Genomic DNA, 7,214 nt, shown 5'->3' with positions numbered 1-7,214 from the left:
CAAGCATTGTGACCGATGTACCATCCTGAGCTACAGAAAGAAATACCATCAAGAGGCTTCCTGGAGCGAGAGACAAAGTAGGGGCGGCAGTTACACAGAACAGCACGGAGAATAAGTAGTTGTCTTGTTATGTAGATAAAAGTCTCAGGTGTTGGGCTCAGTGAGAGACTGCTGACCTTGCGGAGGACTTCTCTCACTGTGGAAACGGGAACAGGAAGCAAGAAACCTCTGTGGTAAAAGTTGTCTTAGAGCTGCTGTCCTCCTGGCATGGACAATTTCACGAAAGGGCAGCTTTTCAGAGAGAGCTCTTTGTCTTCAATTCCTCAAAATAGCCAGTTGAAATAATCAACATGCCAAAGAGGTAAGGTTTTGGGTAGCATAGGCAGGTGTCCTGATCCCCAGCTGAAGCCTCCCACCTCCTTCCTGCTGGCAAGCTCGGACAGCAGGGAAAGCCAAGGCAGGCTGCCGAGGAAGGAAGACCATCAGCAGCCTTACTCAGAGGGAGCCCTGACCTGCCAGCTCAGTGGCACTGTAGGGGCATAAACATTACAGGAATAGCCAACCACTTCCTCAGTGGATTTGAGGATTGTTTCACAAGAGGAAATTCGTGCTTGGTACTGCAAAGTTGGTCAAAAGCCCAGAGTTCTGGGGGTCGCAGGCCCTAGTGGGAAACTTACTATTGCTATTTTACTAAATGGACATGCTATCAAAACACCTTATAAATACTTATGTTTATACCTGTAGGTGAGTACACCCCTCAATCCTAGTCAAAGAAGCTTCCCCCTCACAGTGGGCAACAGTCAACGCAGAGACTCAACTCATCAACATGTTGAGAATAGTGACTGCTCAGGGCTCAGCCTGAAAAGGGACTTTCCTATTTACCCCTTCAAAACTCGGGGAATGTCACAGAATAGGGGGCAGAGAGAATGTCAGAGCTGGAGCATGCAGTAGAGCGCTGTGAAATACTGTCTTCTGGATACACCTAGCAAGGCACTCATGAACCCGTACAAATCCACCGAGAGATCAGTCAGCACTGCAGCAGGCAGTACTACTCAGACTCCATAGGCTACCAAAATATGGGGTAACGTGAAGGTGGATGTGTTGGGTGTCTGCGAGAGTGGGAGGGAGCTTTTGGAGACATATATGGGCAAGACACATGTAAGAATTTATAAAATAATAATTGTTTTTAAAGTTTCATATTCCGGCCGGGCGATGGTGGTGCACGCCTTTAATCCCAGCACTCGGGAGGCAGAGGCAGGAGGATCTCTGTGAGTTCGAGGCCAGCCTGGTATACAAGAGCTAGTTCCAGGACAGGCTCCAAAGCCACAGAGAAACCCTGTCTCGAAAAACCTAAATAAATAAATAAATAAATAAATGAATAAATAAAGTTTCACATTCCTGAAACTTGGGTCTAGAGATTGTGTCATAACCCACAGACAAAGCATTTCTGTCTATGGAAAGAAAAGCCTAGGACCAGATGTAGCAATGCAAGCCTGTACTTTCAGGTTTCCAGAGGTGAAGGCAGGAGTGGAATGATCTGTCCTATTCCTTTAAGAGACAAGCCCCGCCCACTTCCTCCCCCATGAGCAGAGGCAAGCAGAGCTTCCTTCCTTGGCTCTTTACTTCCAGCCTGAGCTCTCTTTTTTTTCTGACTCTCCTCTCTTCTCCCCTCCCCCCCCTGCCTCTCTTTTCTCTTTTCCCCTCTCCCCTCCATAACCCACTGAATAAACTATACCAAACCCTTTCTGCATGGCGAGCCTATCCATCTCTGTCTCTCACCCTGTGCTGCTCCTCGTGGGATGGGTCTCTCACCCACCCACCCACTCCCTCCTGCCTGGGACCCACAGAGGCCTCAGGTTGTGGGACTGGCTGCCCCTCATGGCCCGATGCTGCCCTAAACCACCCTCAGTGGCCCACAGTCGCCCCTCAGGGAACTGTCGTGCTTTACCATTACAAGGAGGATCAGAATTTGAGGCCTTCTGAGGCTAAGTAGTGAGTTCATGAGTTCATGAGTTCAAGACTAGCCTGGGTAATAAGACAAAATAAAATTTAAATTAAAATTTAGAAAGGTCCCCAAACAATAACACACCAACGCCATCAAAACCAACAAACAAGAGTATACCAAGAATTGGTTTCTAAGTCTAGGAGGTGCCGCCAGTGGAGAAGATTCTGGTTGTTGGGCTCAAAGCGCTTTTCCCAAACTGTCGATGGTGAGAGCTTTGTGAACCACGCAGTACCAGTCTCACGGTGTGCTTTCTCATTTCTCCAGAGCTGCTCTCAAGTCCACCAGCTTCCTCCTGCGGGACTTCTAGGAGAGAAGGTCCTGGCTTGGGCATGCGAGTCAGAAAATCAGGAAAGCTGGGCGATGCTGGCGCACATCTTTAGTCCATGTACTCAAGAGGCAGATAAAGGTGTATCTCTGTGAGTTCCAGGCCACAAGCTATCCTGATCTACAGAGCGAGTTCCAGGACAGGCACTAGAGCTAAAGAGAAACATTTTCTCAAAAAACAAAAGGCGGAAGAAAGAAAGAAAGAAAGAAAGAAAGAAAGAAAGAAAGAAAGAAAGAAAGAAAAGAAAGAAGAAAGAAAGAGAAAAGAAAGGAAGAAAGGAAGGAAAGTTAGTTAGAAAGCTCCAAACCTGATCTGGGGGCTCAGATTCTGGGGGTGGGGTGGGGTGGATTTTCATTTCTTCAGTAGTCTGATAAACCGAGAGACACAAGTGTTTCTTTAGAATATCTTCATTTCTACCTGGTCAGCTAATAACTTGGATGGCTCCCTCTGGGAGCCCCCAAACTGCAAAGAGCCGTGAAGGCCCCACCAAGAACCTGCTTAACATCTCTGATGATTGTGATACCACCTCATACCCACACCCACACGCAACCACACACTATGTTACACTGCGCTGTTCCAGTGGCTTCAGGTCTATCCTTTCCCCACTCCTGTCTCAAGCAGGCCGGGAGCAGCTCAAGAACCCAGAGTAGAGTAGAGAGACCCAGAGAGGAAGCAAGCTATTGTTTCAGTATCAATGAGAAATCAAGCAGTGGGGAGGGAAAGGCAGTCAGCGGCTCCAAGGAATGCCTATAATCTTCATCCTCTGTCCCCCTCCACCTCATCCTGCCATTAATCCTCTGTCCAGCTCCTTCCCACTGTCCTGGAATAACCCACCCTAACGGGCCCCTTTGGCCTGCCTCGAGCACTATCCCTGCTGGCAACAGTGCTGCCGAAGGAGAGTGGTTTCTTCCAGCTCCTGGCTGGTCTTTGGGCAATGGTGTAATCTTCCTGGCAGAAGAGAAGATATTCTAAAGAGACCCACCCTTTGGCTATCAGGCTAGTGAGGCGATGGGCCCCGAGCAACTGGAACTTCCCCAGGAATCACTGATGCTATATAAAAGAGGGGCTTGTTTCCCGGCCAGAACTTTCAGCCAGTTCTGACAGTTCATGAGATCCCCCAGAGCAACAGACTGGAGCATCTTCATCAGGGCCACCTACTTAGGCAAACCTTTTGCTCTTCTATGCGAACTAGTTCTTGATAACAACACAAATATCTGGGTAAAGGGAACCTTGATTAGAAAAATTCCTCTGTCACATTGACCTGTGGGCAAGTCTGTGGGGCATTTTCTTCATTAATGATTGTTGGGAGGACCCAGTTCGCTGTGGGTGATACCACTCCTGGGCAGGAAAGGAGGCTGGTGTCACCTGAACAATGAGCCTGTAAGCAGCATTCCTTTATGGCCTTCAGTTTCTGCCTCCAGGTCCTGCCCTGACTTCCCTTCAGGGTGGACAAGAAGCTGTAAGATGAAATGTACTCCCCTGTAGGATCCTTTGGGTCACAGTGTTGTTACAGCAGTAGAAGGCAAGCTAGGACACTTTCTATTTAGACCTAATTTGTGCCAAGGCCATGACCATGGACTTAGGAACAAACTGGACCTCCGTGTTCCTCTCCCCTCCTTCAATATGTGGCCTACTGAACACATTCCTTCGTTACTCAGTCTCTCATTGTTAATCAATCACGTCTTGGCCTCTTGGAGCCTGGTGACTGAGCCTCGCTCGTTGGGGCTCCCAGGACACAGGCTCTCTCTCACACTAACAACACTAACAGTGGGTCTAGCCTGTACTTCCGACCTGTGTTTCCTGTAATCGTAATCATGGGGGGGTGGAGGGCAGGGAGAGCAGGCTACTTTCAGGAGATCAATCTGACCTTCTGTTTCCTCAAGGTCAATTAAAAACCAGAGCAGTGTCTCAGCAGGCTGGAAATCCTTACAGCCTTCCAAATGTATAACATTAAGCTAATCGGGCCATTGTGTTGCAAACAAGCATGTATGTGCTTCTTGCATACCAGTTACATGCAAGATGTTGCAACAGATGGTAAAGAGGCTGGACACGCTAAGGGTCAAACAGGGTCATGGTCACTGTGCAGGCAAAGTGAAGCTGCCTTGGTGAGAGTGTGATAGAGCTGATGAGTTCTGGCCAGACTCAGGAGCACTGAGTTCCTCCTTATCATATGCTTGTCTGTATCTCTCCACCCAGGGACTCTAAAACATGCCATAGCATGGCCGCCGCATCTACTGGGACCTGCAATTAAAAATATATCTAGGGTCTGGATTGTAGCTCTGGAGGCAGAATGCGTGCTCAAATCCCTTGGCAGTTTGAACCACTACCACAGTAGTTCTCAACCTTACTAATGCTGTGACCTTCAGTACAGCTCCTCATGTTACATTGACCCCCAACCATAAAATTGTTTTCATTGCTACTTCATAACTCTAATTTTGCTACTGTTATGAATGTAAATATCTGATATGCAACTCCTGTGAAAGGCTGTTCAACGCCCAAAGGGGTTATAACTTGCCCTTTAATCCCAGCACTCTGGAGGCAGAGGTGTTGGTAGAGACTACTCATTCATTTCCCCGCCACCCAGACCTGAAATAATCACACAGAAACTGTATTATTAAAACATTGCTTGGCCTATTAGCTCATGCTTCTTATTGGCTAGCTCTTATATATTAAATTAATCCATTTTATTAATCTGTGTATTGCCATGTGGTTGTGGCCTGCCAGTAAGGTTCTGTCTGGCGTCTGTCTCCTGCTGCAGCTACATTGCTTCTCCTTGACTCTGCCTACTCTCTCCTCCTCTATCTGCTTGGAATTCCCGCCTTGCCCTATTCTGCACTGCAATAGGCCCAAAGCAGCTTCTTTATTAACCAATGGTATTCACAGCTTCCAGAGGAGAATCCCACATCACAGAGGCAGGCAGATCACTGTGAGCTCAAGGCTAGCCTAGTACACAGAGTGAGTTGCAGGACAATCAGGGCTACATAGAGAAACCCTGTCTCGAAAAAAAATAAATAAATAAAAATAAAGGCTGCCAATAAATGATGCTTCCCTATGATGTTTCTGATTTCAGTGTTGTTTTAGCACCCCCTCTCGCCATAAAACTTAGACATATACTCCATAAAAGGCACCTTACAGTTTTATGTGCAAAGAAGGGAATTCTTTAAGAGAAGAAAAATAACAGGGGCTAGTGCTGGGACCTAGCTAAACTTGGCTTTTTGACCATGCATGAGAGTCTGGGTTTGTTCCCCAGCACTGTATAAACTCAGTGTGGAACATTCCTGTGATTACAGCATTCATGAGATAAAAGCAGGGTGATCAAATTGGAGGCCAGCCTGGGCTACATGGAACTTGTGTAAAGAGAGAGGGGAGAGGATATATTAAACTCAATCTTCAAACATTACTTAATCTTGCTGGCAGTGGTGGCTCTGCAAAGAAAGGCAGGCAGATCTCAATGAGTCTGAGGCCAGCCTGGACAACAGAGTACGTCCAGGATAGTCAGGGCTACACCAGGAAACCCTGTTTCAGAAAATAATAAATAAATAAATAAATAAATAAATAAATAAATAAATAAATGCACCCGCCTCAATAAATCTTTAAACCTGCTGTAAATTATGTCCACTGAGCAATGTCGCACAGAAAGATCGAGAACCAAGGGCGACATCTAAGTCTGACTCTCTTGAGATGCCTCTTTTTCTATGTCTTTTTCTCTAGATGCCTGTCCCCAGATCTCTACATAATAAACTCATATGCTGCTGGGCGTGGTGACACATGCCATCTGTTCCAGCATTCAGGAGGCAGAGGAAGGAGGATTTCTGTGAGTTCAAGGCCAGCCTAGAGTGTTCTAGATTAGCCAGGACTATATAGAGAAGTCCTATACCAGAGAACAAAAATAATGAAAAAAAAAAAACTTGTGTGCCTTGCTTCTCTCTGACCTCTGATGTATTACTACCACGCAGTCAGGGATCAGACTTCACTTGAAAAAGGATCCATGTCCAGTTTCAATTTCATATTTGAGACAGGGTCTCACGTTGCCTTAAACTCAGTATGTAGATGAAAGATGGCCTTGAATTTCAATCCTCCTGCTTCTACTTCACGGGTGCTAAATGACAAGCACAAGCACCACACTTGGTTTATATGATCCTGGGAATCAAACACAGGGTTTTGCTGCGTGGGAGGCAAATGCTGTACTCACCGAGCACTATCTCCAACGTTCACAGAAAAATCTCTGAACAACAGAAAGGGCAGCCTTATCAGGGACTCGGGTGTCACCATGACCAAGAAGGGATGGTGACTTTTAGACCAAGTCTAGGCAGTGTGGGCAGACACAAAGCAGGGTACCAGCCCCGTCTCAAACACAATAGTTTTCTGCTCAATTCAACAGACCTGCAACCAGCTACCTAAATGGAGCCTGTGTCTGAGCAGAGCAACTGGTAGATGCTCAGTGAATGACGGTTCCTCCAAGGTGGAGGTGTCCCCCACCAGGTAACCTCAGACAATCCCAAGCCCACAGCAGGCATCTGGGCAGGACATGCTGAAGTGCAATAAGATGAGTAGATAGGACCTAAGGAGGCAGAGGAAGGGGTCACTAGAGCAGACAGGTGGGACAAGGCTGTCACTGGGAAAAGTTGCTGGTATCAGAAGGAGGAGGCCCAGGGCGGGGTGTACGTAGTGCAACCCCTGTACCCACAGAGCCAGCTGTCAGCCACTCAAGCTCAGCCAACAGCCTAAGGATCAGGCTGACACCCTACGTCAGCTGCTGGGTCTAGACAGCTGCTTCTAGGACAGTGGGAGGGGAGGTGGGAGGTCAGAGTCTGTGAGAGGAGCCGAGGGAAGACATGCTGAACATATTCCATGAGGGGAGAGAAAACAGCATAAACCACAAGC

This window comes from Microtus ochrogaster, linkage group LG2 (assembly GCF_000317375.1).
Source record: "Microtus ochrogaster isolate Prairie Vole_2 linkage group LG2, MicOch1.0, whole genome shotgun sequence".
NCBI classification, from domain to species: domain Eukaryota; kingdom Metazoa; phylum Chordata; class Mammalia; order Rodentia; family Cricetidae; genus Microtus; species Microtus ochrogaster.
Note: the sequence above shows the minus strand (reverse complement) of the source record.